A 21,657-nucleotide genomic window follows, 5' to 3' on the forward strand; every position below is an offset into this window, starting at 1 on the left:
GTCCAGTCCAGGCAAAGCTACACAGGGAGATTCTGTCTTGAAAAGCAAAGCAAAACAACCAACCAACCAAAACAAACAAACAAATAAACAAAACAAAACAAAAACTATCATAAAGCAAGTGTGGTGACACATGCCTGTAAATGGAGCAACAGGGAGGTCAGGAATGAAGGTCAACCTGGACTATATGAAACTCGGTCTCAAAAACAAAACAGCAGCAGCAACAACAAAACAGCACAAGAATCTGAGTGCCTGAGATGCTTTGGGACATTCAAATTTTTATCTTAATTCCTGGCTACATAGGAAGCTATTGAGGAGTGTAGTTCTTTGAATGAAAATGACCCCTACTATCTCATATGTTTGAAAATCTGGTCTCCCATTGGTGGAACAATTTTGGAAAAATAAGTGTGATCTTGTTGAAGAGGTGTGTCACTGTGGGTCAGCTCTGAGGTTTTAAAATCCCACACATTCTCAGTTAGCTCTTTGCCTCATACTTATAGATCAGGATGTAAGCTCTGAACCACTGTTCTCTCTGGTGCTCTGTCTGCCATTACTGTCTGCCACCATGGTCCCTGCCATGATATTCATGGACTTATCATCTGAAACTCTAAGTACCCAAACAACTGTTTCTTCTATAAGCTGCTTTGGTCATGATATCTTAGCATAGTGATAGAAAAGTAACTAAGACAAGTGGTTTGAAAATAGGATAGAAATGATTTAGTGTACACTTATCTCAAAGATCTTTTTGTCCTATAAACTTAATAGTAAGATTACAAAAATTTAAACATACACACACTTTTATGCACTGCCTGTGGATGGGTCCATATGGTCTTGTTCTTGATTCCCAGCATAATTTAAAGGGGAAACTTACACAATGTTCTGAGCCCTTGATGTCCTGCAGATGAAGTAGGAGGATGTCCTCAAGTGCCTTGCCACAGGAACCCAGTTAGGTGGCAGGAACCTTGACTTTCAGATGGAGCAATGCATCTACAAAAGGAAAGTGATGGTATCTACATCATAAATCTGAAAAGGACCTGTTGCTTGCAGCTCAGGCTATTGTTGCCATTGAGAACCTTGCTGATGGCAGTGTCATCGCCTCCAGGAACACTGGTGAGCAAGCTGTGCTGAAGTTTGCCGCTACCACTGTAGCCACTCCAATTGCTGCCCCCTTCACACCTGGGATCTTCACTAACCAGATGCAAGCAGCTTCAGGGAGCCATGGCTTCTAGTGGTAACTGATCTCAGGGCTGAAACCAGCCCTTCCCAGAGGCTGCTTAGGTCAACCTGCCTACCATTGCTCAGTGCAAGACAGATTCTCTGCACTATGTGAACATTGCCATCCACGTAACAAGGGAGTTCACTCAGTGGTGGATGCTGGCCGAGGAAGTACACCTCATGCATGGCACTATCTCCTGTGAGCAGTCATGGGAGGTTATGCTTGATCTTTACTTCTACATATACCCAGAGGAGACTGAGAAAGAATAGCAGGCTGCTGCTGAGAAGGCCATGACCGAGGAGGAATTCCAGGGTGAATGGACTGTGCCAGCTCCTGAGTTCACTGTCGCTCATCCCGAGGTGGCAGACCGGTCTGAGGGTATGCAGGTGCCCTCTGTACCCATCCAGAAGTTCCCTACTGAAGACTGGAGTGTCCAGCCAGACACTGAGGACTGGTGAACAGCTCCCACAGCATAGGCCATTGATTGGGTTGGAGCCACCCCTGAGGGGTCCTGAGCTCCTCTGCAGAAACCTGTGCAAACAGAAAAGGTGGAATGAAAATAAAGTTCCTAAAAGCTGAAAATATGCACACACACACACACACACACACACACACTTTAGAAACAATAGTTTTGAGTGTTGGGTGTAATGGTACACTTCTGTAATCCTGGCTCTTAGGAGGTTGGGGCAGAAGGATGGTGAACTTGGGCTATGTAGTGAGATCATCTCAACAATAATGACAAGACTAGAACAACTAGAGATTGTTTTGAGGCTGGGGTATGTAGCTCAGTGGTAAATCATGTGCTAAGAATGCACAAGGTGGTTCTAGGTTTTGTTGTTATCTCCAAAATACCAAACAACCAAAGCAGAATATTGGGGCTGGAGAGATGACTTGGAGGCTAATAGAACTGGCTGTCCTTCCAGAGGACCTGAGTTCAATTCCTGACAACCACATTGTGGTTCACAACCAACTATACAGGGATCTGATGCCCTCTTCTGGCATGCAGGTGTATATGCATGTAGAGAACTCATAGACATAAAAATCAAAATCAAAAAAAGAAAAAAAAAATGGGCCGAAGAGATGGCTCAGAGGTTAAAAACACTAGCTACTTTTCTAAAGGTCCTGAGCTCAATTCCCAGCAACCACCCCCCTCTCTACTCCAGCATGCACACAGACTGCACCAACAGAGTCAGCTTTGTGGAAACATACCCTGTTCAGGTACTAGGGATCTGCACTCAGAGGAGCCCACCTTTGTTCTAATGCTCTGCTAAAGCTTTTGAAATCTTTAACTTTTGAACAAGGGATCCTTCACTTTTGTTTTGCACTGGACTCTGCAAATTATGTAACCAAGGCCTGTGTACCAAATATTCAGTCTATATAAGAACAGCCTGCAAAGCCTCTCAGTACCACTGTGACCACTGCAGTCCCAGATATTTCGAAAAAAAAATGTCATGACACAATGGCCTAAGATACAGTCTGTCAGCCATCTCTGGATTTCTCTTTCCTGCACTCCAAACATAGTTCAAACTGAAAATGTGTGCTTGGTACACTAACTTTTTTTTCTCAAAATAGGGCTTTTCTGTGTAGACCAGGCTGGCCCTGAACTCAGTGCGACCCACCTGCCTCTGCTTCTCTGAGTGCGGGCTCACAGGTGTGTGCCACTGCTCCAGGCTTACAGACTTAATTTTAAGACTGGGTCAATATCTTGCTTTTTGTCTTTAGGTTTTCTATATAAGGACTTGGAACATAGCTCAGTTGGTAAAGTGCTTGCCTTGCATCCATCAAACCTCGTGTTTTGTACACACCTGTAATCCTAATAAGGAGGTGCAGTCAGGGGCATCAGAAGTTCAACATCATCTTAATGTGCTTGGAATTTTTGAGGCTAGCCTGAGATAAGTAAAACCTGATTTTAAAAAATAAGTTTTACATATAAAAAGCCATTTTTTTACACACATGGAACCAATGAAGAGGGAAAAGGGTAAGGAAGGTATTATAAACTATCAAGATGGGAAATGACAATGATGTGAGTGTGAAATGGACATGTGGGAAGTAGGAGCAACAGGACTGAAAGACGAATGTGGGCCTGAGTGAAAGGCCAGTATCGAGGGTAGCAGTCATTGAGATTTTTGCTTAGGCAACTGTGTGTTTTGAGATATGGCAGTCATCAGGGAAATTTCCACATCTCTCAGTCTCCTAAGTTATGGATTGGGAGAAGAAATCTGAAGGAGCCCTGGTTGTGGCTGCAGGAAATGTGATCAAATCCAACTCTCAGACTGCCTGCCTAAACTGTAGTGGCTAACCACAGCAAGCATTGGCAATGACTGTACAGTGAAACCACTTACCCCACCACAGTCCACATGGGGAGTATCAGGCTGAGAAATCCCCCCCACACTAGGAATCAGCTTCATCTTGTCTTGTAAGGCAAGAAAGGCTGTCTTCTCTCTTGCATAGCTTTATCACTTGAGGCTCCCAGCCCTCAGCAAAACAAATCTGGACTTGGATTTTTCTCTCCCTTGTTAGTGAAAGATGATGGTAGTTATCTTAGGGGGTGGAATGGCCTTTAGCCAGCCTCATCAATCAGGCTGTCCTGTCCAGGCTTATTAGTTTCAGCAGCCTGGCAGTTGTTAGGTGAGAAACCAAAGTATATCTTCAGTGGATGTTAATGTGTTCATGCATAGATAGAAACACACAGTACTTTTAGGCCTTTACCTTATGTCATGGGAAAACTTCATTTACAAAACAGCCATTTAAATGTCCACTAGTCTATCTAAGACATTAATAGAATAAACATAGTCAAGAAGGTAGTTCTCAATTCTAGATTTGGAAAACAACTTCGATAAAGAAAAAGAAAGAAATTAAAATAAACTTGCAATTTGGGAATGTAGTTTAGTATTAGTAGAACAATGATTAGATGAACAATGATTACCTCAGGTTAATGTCAATATTTTCAAAGAGAATTTAAACAATATGCATTTAAAGAGTAAATGGGGGCTGGGGAGATGGCTTAGTGGTTAAGAGAACTTGATTCTCATCCAAAGAACTAAGTTCAGTTCCTAGCATCCATGCTGGATGCTCACAGTTGTCTCTCCCTCTAGATCTGGGGTCTCTGACACTCTCTTTTGGTCATCACATGCACACACATACATACGTACACACAAAGAGTTATACACACACAAAATAAACATAGATCTTTTAAAAAAGATAAAATGAGAACCCTATCATTACAAAGTCAACCCAAAATGGATCAAAGGCCAAAATATAAGAGCTATAAGTGTGTAAAGGTTACATAGAAGTGAACTTTCATGATGTTAAATTCAATAATTAATTTTTAAATATGACACAAAAATCATAGAAAACCAATAAAACTTTGGACTTCATCAAAGTAAAATACTTTTTTGAACCAAAGTGTAATATCAAGAAGATAACATGACAGTCTACAGAAAGAAAGTCTGCAGAGTTTTTATTTGACAGAAGTCTAGTTTTTAGAATAACAAACACAACAAAAACAAACAGGGCTGGGCTAGGGATATGGCTCAGTACAACAGAGCTTGCCTAGCATGGGGGAAGCCAAGGGTTAGACACCTCAGCAGGGTGTGGTAAAGGTGTAGTTAGGCAGAGGACTAGAATAGATATTTCTCCAAGGAAGATTTAGAAATGGCAGACATACAGAGGAAAATATGCTGAACACCATGAGTCATTAAAGAAATATAAATCAGGAGGACAGTAAGACATCTACTCAGCTAGGCCTGGTGGTTAATTCAATGCTGTTAACCTCAGTATTGGGGGTGAAAATTAGGCTGGAGGATCCAGAGTACAAGAGTAAACTAGGTCACAGGTTAGTTGGGTCTCTAGTGAGACCCTGTCTTAAGAGCAACAGCATAAATTAATAATTCACACTTATTGGGCCAGGCAGTGGTGGCACACTCTTAATCCCAGCACTCAGTCAGGAGTACAAGGCAGAGAGATCTCTGAGTATGAGGCCAGCCTGGTCTACAGAGTGAGTTTTAGGACAGCCAGGGCTACACAGAGAAAACCCCCTTTTTTTTAAACAAGCTAAAAAAGTAAAGCAAAACAACAAAATCCCAAACAAACAAACAAACAGTAATCTATACCTCTTAAGATATCTATAATATTTAAAAAAGAAACAACCAAGGAAACAACTGCTGACAAAGATATAAAGATAGAAATAAAGTTAGAATTCTTGTTCAGTGTTGGTAGGTAAAATCATTACCATATGTAATTTACTACTGTCCATTAGTGCTACTCTTAAGGATATACCAAGAGAATTGCAAACTGGTACTCAGGCACTTCTTTTTTCTTTTAAGATTTATTCATTTTATGTATGTGAGTGCTCTATCTGTATGTACACTTGCATGGCAGAAGAGGGCATCAGATCTCAGTACAGATGGTTATGAGCTACCATGTGGGTGCTGGGAATTGAACTCAGGACCTCTGAAAGAGCAACCAGTACTCTTAACCACTGAGATATCTCTTTAGCCCCACTCACATATTTTCTATACATGGTCATGGCGCTAGACAGAAACAATGCTCTAAATCACCAGTGGATAAGCAAGGCCTGATTTGTACATAGAGAAGAGGGTTATTCAACAGTAAAGGAGAATGCAGTACTGATGCTCTGATATAGTACAAGGCAGCACTAATGATAGAGCATGGATAAAACTAGGAAAAAAGCCAGGTGGTGGTGTGATGGCTCACACATTTAATCCCAGCACTCAGGGGGCTGAGGTAGGCAGATCTCTGTGAGTTCAAGGTCAGCCTTGTCTACAAAGAGAGTTCCAGGACATCCAAGGTTACACAGAGAGACCCTCACTCAAAATATCAACCAACCAACCAACCCAAAAGCAAAACCCCAAAACCTAGGAAACAATATTCCAGACAAGATTAATTCAAGTTATAAGAAACAGGCAAACCCATAGAATCAGAAAGTGAGTGGTTATTGCCAGGGCCTAGAGAGAGAAATGGTAGTGTATATTTAATGGATTTTGGGTGGCTGATGAAAATGGTTTGAAACAAGACAGCTGTATTCATTGTCCAATGGTGAGATATATTAAATGCCAATGGAGTGTATATCTACTTTTATGATATATAAATTTATTCCAAGTATAAAAAGATTGTTTATTTTATGTGTATGGATTTTGCATGTCTCTGACATGAACTGACTGGCCTGTTCTTTGTTCACCTCCCCTTTAGGGAGCAGCCTTACCAGGCCACAGAGGAAGACAGTGCAGCCAGTCCTTATGAGACCTGATAGACTAGGATCAGAATGAAGGGGAGGAAAACCACCCCTAATCAGTGGACTGGCAGAGGGGCATGGGTGGAGAAGGGAGAGGGTGAGTGGGATTGGGAGAGGAGGAGGGAGGGAGCTACAGGGGGGATACAAAGTGAATAAATTGTAACTAATGAAAATTAAAAAAAATAAAAAAGAAATAAAAAATAAACTCAATCGACTAGGATAATCTCTAGACTGGACAAAGAGCCCCATGAATTTATCTGATTGCACTTTTGCAATAGAGCAACTTGGAAGTTAATACCTGTTTCAGCTACCAGAGCTTTGAAACAAAAAAGCAGTGAAATTCAGGTGGGCAGGGCTCCCTGGGGAGCGACAGGACCATTTCAGGAGGATCCCTGGGATGCCCTGTTCTTAGGTGGAACCCAACTCTCTTGGGCACTCAGAGGAAAGCCCAAGGTGAACGCTCCCAGCCCAGGAATCCCAGAAACCATAGGTGTCTCTGAAGATTGCGCAAGTCTTTTCCCCCCCCCCGGCCAGCTCGGTGGCATGTTTCTAAAATCCCAATCTGCACAACATAAACAGAAAACGTGCAGCCAGAAAGCCTCGGTGGTGCAAATTACAAGCTTCCAGCAGAGGGCGGGAGAATCTTTGCTGCGCGGCCAGTGGCAAGCAGGCAGCAAAGAGCAAGCTTTCCAGTGACCTCACGATCCTCCAAGCCCTTCTCCTCCCACTGCAAAAGGGAGAGAGAAGGCGGAAGGAAAGACCCCTGATAGAGGAAAATAAAGAATAGGGGAGGGGGGCGTTGAGGCAGAGAGCGGACTCTAAGAGCTCCCCCTCGGAGCAGCCGCCCACTTCCTGAGCCCAGGGTCCAAGCGGCCTCGGGGAAACCCGAAGGCCGAGCCCTCTCAGATGGGGCGGGGGAGGGGCTTGCGCGAGGCGCAGCGCAGGCGCAGTGCGCGCCTCCATTGTCAAGCTTGGCGTAAACGCCGTTGCTATGGCTACAGACGCTCAAGGGAAAACGCTGGGCTCTCCTGGGCCTGGTGGGCGGTGGCGGCGAGGGCTGGTGGACCGGAACCCGCTTCCCTGGCACGATGGCGGCGGTCATGGCTCAGCTAGTGGACTACTTCATCATGGTAGGCTGAGACCAGGAGAAGCCAGGTAAGGGTGTGGAGCGGGTGCCTCCTAGGCTCCGCCTCCGCCCCGGGCTCCGCGTCCCTCCTCCCCCGGGCTCCGCCTTCACCTCCCAGGGCTCCGCCTTTCTCCGCTTCCAGGCCCCTCCCCGTCTCCGCTCCGAGCTCCGCCTCCGCCTCCACTAGGCTCCGCCTCTGCTACTGCGGGCTCCGCCTCCCTCATCTTCCGGGCTCCTCCCCCTTCTCCGCCCCGGGCTCCGCCTCCGCCCCCTCGGGCTCTGTCCCTGCCCTGGGCTCCTCCCCCTCCTCCGCCTCTGGGCTCAGCCTCCGCCCCTAGCAGCCATCCATTGGGCTAGATGGTGCTGGGCCTGGCGTCCTGGCTGGGAGGCGAGGAGGAGAGACGGTTGGGTCCCGCGGTGGAGGAGCGGCGGGTCCACGGGTGTCGGCCATCTCGGAGCGGTTGAGTCTGGCTGGCTGTCGGCATATGTGAGGGACCCGCAGGACGGCGGTTGTGGAGGAGGCCAGGGTTGTGCAGTTGGAGGCTGGTGGGCTGGCCGGGTCGGGAGAGCCTGCCCGAGTTCCTCCATGAGCTTCTGTGGAGGCTGTTGCTACCCGGAGCCACGCCCTCGGGCCGCCTGAGTTGGGAGGGCAGGACCACACTGTGTGGAGTTCCTAGGGATACACTTGTGCCCTGCATCCTGAGGAAGAGTGATGCTGGGACCAGTCCTCCTGGAAAGTAAGAGCAGAGAGTCCGGTGCTGCCTCCCCCCTGCTCTGGAGCTCGTGGGGTGGGGAGCTTACACATCTGGGCTGAAAGAAATCAGCGTACTTGGAAAGGCTAAAGGATCCATGCACATTTCTAGGAACATTATTTTTTTCAGGATGTATATGCCAGCATTCCAGAATGAAATGATTCTTCTTAAGTAGACAGCCAGACTCTTGGGTAAAGAGAGACAGTGCTCTCTCTCACTGGGCTTTCATGAGTTTTGATTGTTCCGTTTATTTGTCCGAGAATTCTTCATAAGGAACAGTTTGGCAGATACACTGCTGTTTATACTTTAATGGACTTGCACAACCAGGAGTATACACGGTTCACGCAGGCTTATTTTCTTATTTTTATCTCTTTGTGTTGTTATGTATAGATAACCAGGACATAATAACAAGGTTACTATAGACTTGGGAAAGCTCTTTTATTTCAGGGTAATTCCAGTTTTACACTTGCAAGGAATTTTAGCTACGAGCCCTGCATCCCCTTGTCTCTGGAGGTGCTTAGGTTGTGTTTGCCGATTGTTAGTCGTTGGTAGCACTAGAGTACCAATGTTTATTATTTATTCATTCCTAAGAATTTGTTTCAGAGAAGGGATTCTTCCCAGTTTTTTCTCACTACTGCCTAATTGAGGTCACTTAAAAAACCGCTTGCAGGTCGATGAGATGGCTCAGCAGATAAAAGCTCTTGTTGGGCAAGCCTGGAGACCTGAGTTCAATCCCTGAATTTATGAAAAGGTGGAAGGCAAGAAGTGATTGCACAGAGTTGTCTTCTAACCTTCCTATGTGTTCCCTAGTATGCATGCTTCACCAGCATCATGAACACACACACACAAAGACGACATTGGGCTTTATTTAGAGAATATTCTTGCTGCTCCAAAATGTCATGTCATTTCACTTGTCAGTTTCTTACAGACATAATCTTACCCAGACTGCTAGCGTGGAGATTCAGTTTTGTTTTTAATCTTGTTCAGTTTTCAGTTACATTGTTCTTCCCCCTAAAATAATTTTATTTAGGGTTTTTTTGAGAATTCTCTCTACAGAACCCTGGCTGGCTGTTCTGGGATTCCCTATGTAGTAGAGGCTGGTCTTGAACCTACAGAGATCCGCCTTCCTCTTCCTTCCAATTGCTGGGGTTAAAGACCATGCCCAGCTTCCTCCACAACAATTTTAAAACAATAACAAACTTGAAAAAAGTTCCAAGTATGGTACACAGTTAAGTGCTGTTTTGGACATTTTGAGAGGAAGCTGTTGACCTCATGCCCTGTCACTCTGAATGGTTTAGTGTCAATTTTATGCAAACAAGAATGTTGTCCTACATAATGGCAATGCAGTTATCAAAATAGGAAATTCACGTTGACATAATATTCCATTTAATGTGGGTTTTATTGACTATGTTATTACTCACAAAAATGTCAAAAGAAGCTGGTATATTTAAGTGTTTCATTTTTTTTTATCTCTTTAGTCTCTTTCAGTATGGAACAGTTCCCTCAACTTTTTCATGATCTTGTCACTTTGATGACTATAGGTCAGTAACATTTTTTCTTCATTAATTTATTTATTTGTTCATTTTACAGTCCACTCACAACCCTACTCCCTCATCTTTTGCCAGTCCCAAACTCCCAAACACTTTCCCTGTACTTCCCCCAACCAACCCACCCAGGCACATCAAGTTATATCAGGATTAAGTACCTTCTCTTTCACTGCAGCAAGACAAGGCAGCCCTGGATAAGAATATGGGATCCAAAGGGAGGCAACAGAGTCCAAGTCAGAGACAGCTCCTGCTCTAGTTGCTAGGGGACTGACTTGAGGACAAGAAACCCATCAGTTTCATATGTGTAAGAGGCCCAGGGCTAGGCCAGGCATGTTCATTTGTTGGTGGTTCAGTTTGTATGAGGCCCCATAGTCCCAGGTGAGCTGACTATGTAGGTTTTCTTATGGTCTCCTACCTCTCCAATCCTTCCTGTAACTCTTCCACAAGATTCCCAGAGTTCTGCCTAATGTTTGTTTGACTGTGGGTCTGTGCAACTGTTTCCATTATTTCCTGGATGAAGCCTCTCAGATGACAGTTATGCTGGTCTCCTGTCTACAAGCATAGCAAAGATATGATTAAATGACGAAGGCCCAGGCTTTGGGGTACACCATTGCTTAGGGGTGAAAGAAGAGGAGCAGCAAATGCATTTTGTGAACTTGGAAGAGATATTCAGCTCTCCCTAATAGATATTATATTTCTTGTAGGTGATATGAGCCATAATTTTTGTCTAGTTACATGGCTGTATAGAAGAGATTGTTTTCAAATTAAAACGAATTTTTTACATTTCTTTTTTTCTACTTTTTTGTGGGGGAGAGAAGGAGTCATCAAGACATGGACTCTGGGTGTGTAGTCCAGGCTGTTCTAGAACTCGTCCTCAGACTCACAGAGATCCACCTGCATTTGCCTCAAAAGCACTTGGATTAAAGGCTTGCACCACTTGATAAGCAGTCAGTACTCTTAATCACTGAGTCAACTCCAGTGCTTTTAAAATTTTTAACAGATATAATCATGTGACTATGTCTACATTAGTTGAATATAAATAGAATGATGAATATAATGTTTCAAAAGTGTTCTAAGGGGATAATGGTGTGTATTCCCTCCTAGCCTTTCTTTAGCTGAGACTGGAGATTGGCTGGGAGGTGGTGGCTCATCTTTAATCCCAGAATTTGGGAGGCAAGGCAGAAGCATTTGGATCTCTGCATTAACAGCCATCCTGGTCTATAGATCTAGTTCCAGGACAGCAGGGAAACCTACACAGAGAAACCCAATCCAAGCAAGCAAGCAAGAAATGGACTGGAGATGTAGCAGCCATCTTGGGTAGGATAACTAATGACAGACAGTAGGGTTGCCATAGCAAGTCTAGATAGCTGCTTTGTGGTTTGTTTTTCTTTGTTCTTAACACGATAAATAACAACATTATATGTTTAAAGCAATATAAATCTGAGTTTTCAGTTACATGCTGGCAAAACAGGTACAAGGTGACAGGATGGGTTATCAGGATCCAGGGACATAGATAGTGAAGGAATGTTTTTCAGTGTTATGTGTAACCAATTGAGGGCACCATTGAGAGAAGCAGTTATTGAAAAACTTTGTGATTGAATGTACAGATGATCTACTTATATGCATTGTACAGATAAGGAGAAGACTGTAAAGTCTCCCTCCTTCCTGTGGCCTCCCATTTTTTCTTGTGAGTATTTAACTCCATCATTGAATAGCAAATCATGAACTGCAAGTTTACTCTAATGAATGATGTACTCTTTTGAGAATTTATACATTTTTTTTCAGGTTTTGGTTGTTGTTGTTTGTTTGTTTGTTTTCCCAAGATAGGGTTTCTCCATGTAGCCCTGACTGTCCTGGAACTTCCTCTGTAAATCAAGAATGTTCTCAAACTCAGAGATCTGCCTGTCTCTGCCTCCTGAACACTGCTGGGATTAAAGGTGTGTGCCATCACTGCTTGGCATAAAGAATCATTTTTAACTCTAACTTTCCTTATTTGATTGTTGTTTTTACTAACCAAATTGCAGAATATTGGTAGAAGTAATGATAAGAATTGAGGTTAGCTGATTAAACACTCCCCCCCATGTGAGAAATCTCATTGTGATAGGTATGAACATATGTTTGGAAAACTTTGAATGCGTTTTATTAAAACTTAAAAAGACCAGCTCCATGTACTAGTGTGGTCTGACTTTTTACTTTCCTTTCTTCCTTCCCTTCCTTCCTTCTTCCTTCTTTGATCTTTATAGCTTGGCTATCCTGGACTCATTTTGTAGACCAGGCTGGCCTGGAAATCAAAAAGATCCACCTGCCTCTGCCTCCCTGAGATGCTGGAATTGTAGGCTTGCACCAAGATGCCCAACTTCAAATCTTTATTTTTTAAAGGACTCAAAGACATTGTATGAGTAGTTAATAATGCTTGATAGTAGTTAATAATAAGCCTCACCTGGGGCCTTTCTGTCCTTCTAAGCAGTCAAGATTACACACTCTGGTTTTTCTAGAATTCTTGCCTTATTGTTCTTTTATTTTCACTATGGACCTTTAACAGTTTAAAAGAATTAGGTATTCATAATCTTTGGAGATGAATATAAATTTCAAGGTGATTTTTTTACATTACTGTTTATTATTATCATTTATTACAATTTATTCAAATTGTACTGTGGCTGTGCCTCCTCCCTCATCTCCATCTGCTCACATCCTCCTTCCCTCTTCTGTGCCTAAGCCCCTCCCCTAGCCCACTGATAGGCAAGATCCTACTCCCCTTCTATTTGACCCTAGCCTATCATGATGTTTTATACAAGTCTCCCTCCTATTGTTGCACACATATTATTACAGTTATATAACCATCTATCTCACATCTATTATCTGTCTATCTATCATCTTTGTCATATATCTATTACACACACATATTGTTGTGAAAATCTGTTATTTCTTCCAAAGAAACATGGTTCAAAAATTGTTCAAAAACTATGTTTTAAATCAAAAGTAATCCAATCAAAAATGGGGACAGAGCTACACATAGAATTTTCGGTAGAGGAATATCTCAGAGAAACACTTAAAAATGCTCAATGCCCTTAGTTATCAGAGAGATGCAAATCAAAATGACCCTGAGATTTCACCTTACACCCATCAGAATGGCAAAAGCTCAAAAGACTATTCAGGCTTGTGGTCCCCCTCAGCTACAGACCAGGATTATGGGCAGCCAGGGTATATGAGATCCCATCTCAAGAAAGAAAAAAAAAAAAAACAGTGAACTACTGTGCAGTGATGAACAGAGAAAGTGGCAGAAGATTTGATGGACTTGGCAGTAGGGTTAGCAGGAACTGCAGCAGGTCGATGGGCACAGCAGCTTGGCAGGCACAGTGAGGGTTCTTAGGCACAGTAGTAGTCTCCAGTGCAGGGCAAGCTCATGCTGTGTCCACCTGTCCATCTCTCTGTCTGTCATTCTCAGTTTTTAAGTAGCTTTATTTTATTTATCTGTGTGCATGTGGGTATACATGCCTGGCAAGGGCCAGAAGAGGGTAGGAGATGCTCAAGAGCTAGACATCATTGTGATCCACCTGATACAGATTCTGGGAGCCTAATGCAGTCCTCTGCAAGAGCAGCATGTGTCTTAACTACTGATCTATATCTTCAGTCCAGTTCTCTGGGTTTTGATGGGACAAGCAGTTGGAAACATGAAGCCCAGGTTGGTCTGGAACTCATCATCCTCCCTCAGCTTCTTGTCCTCCAATTACAAGCCTGCACCTTCATGCCTGCCAGTCTTTTTCTTGAATGGTTTCAGGTCCACATTTTGTGTTCCAGGCCACAGACTGCAGATAACAGTGAAACTGACTTTAGCTCTGTGTCCCTGAGGGTGTACAGACAGAGTGTTTCCTCTGTTGTTAGGGCGAGGCTAGGGTAGAACTGCCACCCTGCTAGAAATTTAAGAATCATGCTGGGACTGTTTTGTCTAGTGTTGATCTGTGGATCCCAGGTTTCTGTAGATCTGAGGTTGGAGCTCTGTGCCTCAGTACCCAAGTGGTAATCAGCAGCAGGTAAGTGCAGCAGTCATGCATACAGCAGGATGCTAGATCCTGGAGCCAGTGGGAACCCAGAAACTTTTCCTGAACTGCTGTCCTGAGTTTGGAACTGATGTTTCCCCCACCCTATGGTTACCTCCCAACAGGGTGACCCAGTCTGTCCTGTTTTCGGGTCCACAGTTCAGTCTAGGATGTTGAGTAGAACAAACAGGAGCAGGTAAGTGGCTCTATGCTGCTGACTGGGCATCTGAAGGAACCCAAAAACTTTTCATTAGAAGTTGTTGGGGGAGTGTGGTGGAATTCCACTGGATGCCCTGAGGTTGGACTTGATGTTTCTTTCACCATGGGGTTTCCTCCCAACAGGAAACCTGGTCCCTGGTGCTTTGGTACCCACAGTTCTGTGTGGGACAGTGATTTGGGCATACAAGCAGCTCTCTGGCCTGAGCACCTTCTAGAGCCCAGACCTTTTTCAGGGATTTTCTGGGTGACCTGAGGTCAGTCCTGATTGCTTCCTACTCCATGGGGTTTTCTATAGCCTGGAAATCCCAATCTCTGGTGTTGTGGGGCCCACAGTACAGTCTGGGATGGTGACCAGAGCCAGAGCACAGTCATGTGGCTCTGGGCTGGTGACCTATTGCCTGCAGGGACCCAGGAAATCTTCCATGGTTTATCTGGGTAGCCTGAGAAAAGAAGCGATTACTTCCCACTCCATGGGGTTTGTTCTTAACTTGGAAACACAATTGCTGTTGTTTTAGGGCTCAGAGTTTGGTCTGTTGCTTGCTGTGTAGTCACTGCTCTACTGCTCTGCAGAAACTGTCCTCTTGGTACCACCATCTTTGATTCTCCTTTCTTTTATTAAACATTTTTTTAATTTTTCTTTTCTTTTTTATTTTAATAATTACAGTTTATTCACTCTGTATCCCAGCTGTAGCCCCTCCACCACCCCCTTTCAATCTCACCCTCCCTCCCTCTTCTCCTATGTCTCTCCCCCAGTCCAGTAATAGGGGAGGACTTCCTCCCCTTCCATCTGACTATAGTCAATCAGGTCTCATCAGGACTGGCTTCTTTGTCTTTCTCTGTGGACTGGAAGGATAGTTCCCCACTCAGGTGGAGCTGATCCAAGAACTAGCCCATGAGTTCATGTCAGAGATGGTCCCTAGTACTATTATTGGGAACCCTCTTGGATACAGAGACGCATTGGACTATTTCTGTGTAAGGGTTCTAATTTATCTCCATGCATGGTCCTTGTTTATCATATCAGTCTCAAAAAGACTCCTGTGCCCAGACCTTTTGATTCTGTTGTTCTCCTTGTGGAGCTTCTGTTCCATCCAGATATTTCTATCTTCCCCTTCTATCATAACATTCCCTGCACTCTGCAGTTTAGCTCTGAATCTCAGCATATGTTTTGATACCCTGCTGGGTAGAGTCTTTCAGAGGACCTCTGTGATAGGCTCCTGTTATTTCTCAGACAATTAGGAATAGTGATACCTCAAGATCCAGCTATACCATGCCTAGGCATATATCCAAAAAATGCTCAAGTATACAACTAGGATATTTGCTCAACCATGTTCACAGCAGCTTTACTTGTAATAGCCAGAAGCTGGAAACAAGCCAGATATCCCTCAGTTGAGGAATGGATAAAGAAATTGTGGTACATTTACACAATGGAATACTACTCTGTAGACCTAGGGAAGGTAATCAAGAAGGAAGTCCATGGTAAGATGCTTAATCTTTTCTTTCTTTATATCTTTTTTTTTTTTTGAGCAAGGGCAGTTACCCAGACTGAACTCAAATTTTTGCTCTCTGGTTTTGTTTTTCTAATTCGTTTTTCTTTTATTAATTATTTTTAATTTTTCACAGTTTATTCATTATATATCCTGACTGAAGGCCCCTCCCTCAACTCCTACTGGTCACATCCTTTCTCTTCCCTCTATCCCACTCAAAAGGTGAGTTTCCCTCCTCTGCCATCCACCCATGTCTTATCACAATACTACTCAGCTATTAAAACAAGGAAATAATATTTGTGCTCTCATTACTTCTCCATAGGCCACTCTGCTCATGTCAGAAGACTCCATACCCTGAAGCTTGCCTGCAACCTTACTGTGAAATTAACACTAAGTATAACTCATTTTACAGAGTCCCACACACAAGACAATGTTTAATTGACCATCTCACATCCAGAAACATGTGAAATATGAAATGCTATGAAGTCTGAAACATTTGATCACACGCATTTCAAAGAATTTGGTTCTCCTTCTGTCTAGAGGAACCACCTCAGGAAATAAGTTCAAATTGAATTCCAGAAAACAGAGGCTATATACCCCTTGGGAAATGATTGGGATGCTCCATGGATAGGTGTATATAATCGTTCAAAACTAGGTACTTCAAGAATGCTTGATTTGCATTAGATAGCACATTCCTATCATATGAACAAGAGCATAGATCCTAATCATCCTATATTTAAAAGGAGGAGAGAGTTAGCAGGGATCAGTGTCAAAAGCCATCTATCAAATTTGGCTAGTAGCATCTATGTCTAAAGACACTCCCCAGTTGAAGTCAGGCACAGAAAACTCACCCTTACATTGTTACACAACTAGGCCAGCACCAGGGTCATACATGGCAGAGAAAGCCTCCTCCTTCACATCTCAAAATTCAGTCTGGGTTGTGATGGTTTTCAATAGAACCCCTGGAACAATATATATGTATACACAAAGAAACTTCTACAGGTTACCACTATTATATTACTCTCAGAGAACTTCCTGGCTGGTGTTAGTTCACCATTCCCTACATATTCATCCACTGGACTGAACTTTTCTTGTCTAAAGTGAGGCAATGGAAAACAGTAAATATTGAGAATCAGATTTATCAATAAGTCTTCCCTAAACACATTTTATAATACTTTTGCATGTAATTGATATTCACCATTCATTGTATTCTTTTTAAAAATAATTTTATTTGCTTTAAATTCCAATTGTAGTCCCACTCCCTTCTCTCCCCCATTACTACCCTCCATTCCTATTGCCCCTCTTCCCTCTCCCCTTCCCCTTCACAAAAGGGAAGTCATTTCCATTGAGCTAGTTTTTCAGTTCTGTTGGATCTCAGTAGACCAAAGAACACAAAGGCCTTTCCATATTGGTTATAGTCAAAGAATTCCTCTCCAGTAAGGATACTTTTATGATGATGATGACTCTAGATTTGTGCAAGGCTTCACCATTTTAACACATTCAAAAGCTCTCTCCAGTATGAATCCTTTCATGATGATGAAGATTATACAAATATGGAATGGTTTCACCATGTTAAAACCACTGTCCATTAGGATTTCTTTCATGATTGTGAGGATGATTCTGAAGTGCAAAAGTTTTTTCACATTGGTTAAAGTCAGATAGATTCTTTCCAGTATGTTTTCTTGTATGTATTAGGAGATGTTATGTGCAAAGGCTTTGCCACACAGTTAATTCATATGGTTTCCCTCCAAAATGTGTTGTTGTCTTAGGAGATGACTGTAATATGCAAAGGTTTTATCACACTAATTATCCTCACCAGGCTTCTCTCCACTGTGCGTTTTTCATGTTTCCGGAGACAGCTGTGCAAAGGCTTTATCATATTGGGTATATTCATAAGGTTGCTTTCCAGTATGTGTTCTTTTATGGCTTATGAGATTATTGTGGCGTGCAAAGGCTTTACCACACTCATTACATTCATAAGGTTTCTCTACATTGTGTGTTCTTTTATGGCTTATGAGATGACTGTTTTGTGCAAAGGCTTTACAACACTGGTTACATTTATAAGATTTCTCTCCAGTGTGTGTTCTTTTATGGCTTAAGAGAGTACTGTTTTCTGCAAAGGCTTTGCCACACTGGTTACATTTGTAAGGCTTCTCTCCAGTGTGTGTTCTTTCATAGCTTATGAGATGACTGTTTTTTGCAAAAGCTTTACCACACTGGTTACACTCATAAGGTTTCTCTCCAGTATGTGTTCTTTTATGCCTTATGAGCTGACTGTTTTTTGTAAAGGCTTTACCCCATTGATTACATTTGTAAGGCTTCTCTCCAGTGTGTGTTCTTTCATGGCTTATGAGAACAGTGGTATGGTGGAAGGATTTACCACATAGAGTGCGTTTAAAAGGTTTCCCTCCAGTACAATTGCTTTCATGCCTGCAAAGATAATTGGCACATGTGAAATATTGACCACAGTCATTTGATTACACTAATAAATATATTTATCTATGTGAATCAATTTTATAATTTGGTCTAATGATAAAAAGAATAATCAAATCTTAAACTTTTATCATTTTATTTACATTCATGGCATTCCCCTTCATTATGGGTATTTTTGAAGATCTCTGTGATGGTAAGAGCATTTATTATGTGGTTCACTTTAATAGCATCATTTTTCTATAAGAGGTTTTCTCATGTATATGAAGAGTATTGTAAGAATTCAGAGTTTTACCAAAGCAATCCCATTCACAAATTTTTGTACGGTATGAATGACTTCATTTACAAAGTGAGCCAGGACAAGCAGAAGAAGTTCCAAATTTCTAGCATTCATAGGTATTTTCAGCAGTATGATTTTGCTAATGAATTCTCAGTGAAGTTGCAAAACCAATTAACTGTTACCTTTTATCACATTCAGAAAATCTACTCAGAGTGGGGACTTTTACAAAATTAATTATTCTTGGAGAAACATAGTTACACTGCTTCTTTCAATATCTCTATGCTCATGTGTCTTATAAACATTGTGACATATGATATACCAATTTAAATTACAAGAATAATAAAAGATTTCCACATTGAATTAACACTTTTTTTTTTTTTTGTTCATCATAGACATGTCATATAGGGATTAAGGTTTCTCCACAATTTTATTATTGACTCTCAGAAGCTGCTCCTTTCACTAAACTTTACAGTGTTACTACATGAATATGTGTAACACTGGTTGTACTATGAAATATCTGCTCATTAGAAGGTTTTGAAACATACTGATCACCTATTCAATGTGTATACCTCTTACAATATCTGAGTAGATAGAATGAGACTAAACAGATTGGCAGTTTAACTCAGTAGCTGTAATGTCTATATGATTTCAATGGTATTTTCTGTTACAACATTATTTTATTTTCTTCTATCTTAGGGGAGTACCTTGCAAACACAAATCAGATACCTGACATTGAGGTACGTGGAATTATGAGATTTTAATGATCATCAGTACACTTAAAGCAGTGCACTTTTTACACTGTTGCTTTTCTTTAAAACCTCCTGGACACAGCCAGGTGTGCTGGTACATTCCTTTAATCCCAGCATTTGTGGAGGCAGAAGCAGGCAGATCTGTGTGATTTTGAGATCACATTGTTCTAACAAGCAAGTCTAAGTCAAGCCACAGCTACACAGAATAAAAAAACTATTTCAAAAACAGAAAATAAAAAGCAGCCAACAAACAAACAAACAAAAAAAACCAAACTTCCAGGACACATTAAAATTTCTTAAGATTCATATCTATATCAGTGTGCACATAAAGTTACCTTTTATTACTCGTAGAACTTTGAAAATGTTCTTCAATGGTATGGTCTTCCAAATTGTATCCTAAAATAGAGTACCAGAAAATATATATGACTGGAAATATCATATTATTATTAAAGCAAAACTTAAATCACTATCTTCTATGACCCTTAGAACCATGCCTGATTTAGTCACCTCATTCCTCCTCATTCTCAATTGGAATCATAGAAAAGGATAAATAACAAAGTAAGACTTGTCTCCTTATTTTAAAAGTGAAAGAAAATTTGCTGTCTTACCTATAGCAGTGAGGTTTTTACAGGTCTCTAGCATCACATCATTGTAGAGTTGTTTCTGTGATGGTTCCAGCAAAGCCCACTCTTCTTGGCTGAATTTCACATGCACATCATTGAAGGTCACTGAATCCTAAAATATGCCATGCATTTGTACAACAGAAAGAGTAGCAACAATATTAATTTATACTTCATTGGCAATAGAATCATATAATTCTAGTGCTGCTTCCATTTATTTTCTGACACAGAAGTGCTAGTGTTAGATAGTTGGGTGTTGTGCATGAGGTGAACAAGAGGAGAAGAAAAAGCTTAAAGGTTAGATTGTAAGGAAAACCAAAGGCATGCTTTGGAAACCTTTGTTAAAGGTGTTTCATTAGTTTGTAAGGCATGAATATGAATTAGACATTAGTTGGGTTCTTGAGTAATGTATGAATCATCTTTAGTTACTTGAGCAAGTAGGTCAGGACCCTGTCATGAGACAGGTAGAAGGAAAAAACACAGTCATCATATTTTATCTAGCAACAAATGAGATGTGGCTATCAGGTGACAGTGAACAGATGGGTGGTGTCAGTCAAAAGACAACATGGCACTGGATATCATGTTTTGACCAGGGATCAGAGATGTGGCATACCAGTATATGAAAATGGGGGCTCATATATTTGTGGAGGGGAAATTGTACTACAGTGAATAGATGGATAAAAATAATGTGAGTGGCAAGCAACAATAATCATAGCTGATAACATCATATTTCTGAGTTCCCAGACAAAAGAAAAGGCATAGAACACATGATTATTCTTTGATCATTGTTTTGTATATTTTCCTTTTTAAATCATGTATAGGCTATAGTTTAAAATAAAGATTAAAACTTTTCTATTAAAAAATAAGTGTGAATGTTATCACTAAGTCATTTTAGAATAAAACGGAATAAAAAAGTTTAACTGTGCCATATCTGAATAGGATAGAGGTTTGGAATACTCATGGCAATTAATGTGGACAAAGACAAACAGAGAGAAGAGAGCAAAATAGAAAGAGAGAGACAGAGACACACAGAGAGAAATTAACAGATGAACAGTACTAAGTACACATCAGAGAAATATGAACAGTTACTAACTACAAAAAAAATGATGGACAAGCTGGGTATATTCTGTCATGCCTTTAATTCCATCACTCAGGAGGCAGACACAGGTATATATTATTTAATTGGATGCCAGCATGATCTATACAAAGAGTTCTAGGACAGCCAGACCTATATAGTAAGACAGAGTCACCCCTTTAAATCAATAAAACAAACATAAAACATGGAAAGAACTGAGAGGTGTTTACTGAAGCTTCTACAAGGAATTATACATTCACTCCAGTTGTGTATTCAATTTTCAGAAATCTACAATGCCCTAGCTTAAACTGTAACTTTAATAAGATCTTACTAAAAGGAATGCATGTTTAAATAGCTAAAAATAGAAAGATGAAAATATTAGCAATGTAAATGATGATATATGTAAGCAACATAAGGCAGGAGAGATGGCTCAGCAGTGAGGAGCTCTTGCTGCTCTTGCAAATAATTGGTCTGAAATGTCAGTGTTTAACTGGGACCCACTATTATCAATTGCTATAAGTTCATAAGTTCTGAACACATCTTTGGACTACTGTGACGATCAGGCACACAAGAGGTTCATATTCATGACTTCAATCAAAATACTCATATTCAGTAAAAATTAAAAACAGATTCCAGATGGTAGGGCTGATTGCATACTGATCAGTGGGGTAACAGAGACTGCACAGTGACAAATAGTTGGAACAGTTGGTCCCTAAACAACATTGACTGTGTTTACCAGGTGATAAGAAACCCAATGATGAGAAAAACAATTGGGTTCAACCTCAGAGCACCCAGCTAATCCCTGGAAAATTTCCTGGGCTGTTTTGGCAGGAATAAAGTTTTCAAGAAAATAGACCCAAGAAGTGTGTCC

The 21,657-nt window shown here is 41.6% G+C and overlaps 1 pseudogene; it reads left to right on the top strand.

Annotated features, from left to right (window-relative positions):
* Positions 1 to 20,034: 20,034 nt before the first annotated feature.
* Positions 20,035 to 20,473, top strand: LOC132651161 (single-stranded DNA-binding protein, mitochondrial-like; annotated as a pseudogene).
* Positions 20,474 to 21,657: the final 1,184 nt, after the last annotated feature.

This window comes from Meriones unguiculatus (genome assembly GCF_030254825.1).
Source record: "Meriones unguiculatus strain TT.TT164.6M chromosome 13 unlocalized genomic scaffold, Bangor_MerUng_6.1 Chr13_unordered_Scaffold_40, whole genome shotgun sequence".
In the NCBI taxonomy this organism is placed as follows: domain Eukaryota; kingdom Metazoa; phylum Chordata; class Mammalia; order Rodentia; family Muridae; genus Meriones; species Meriones unguiculatus.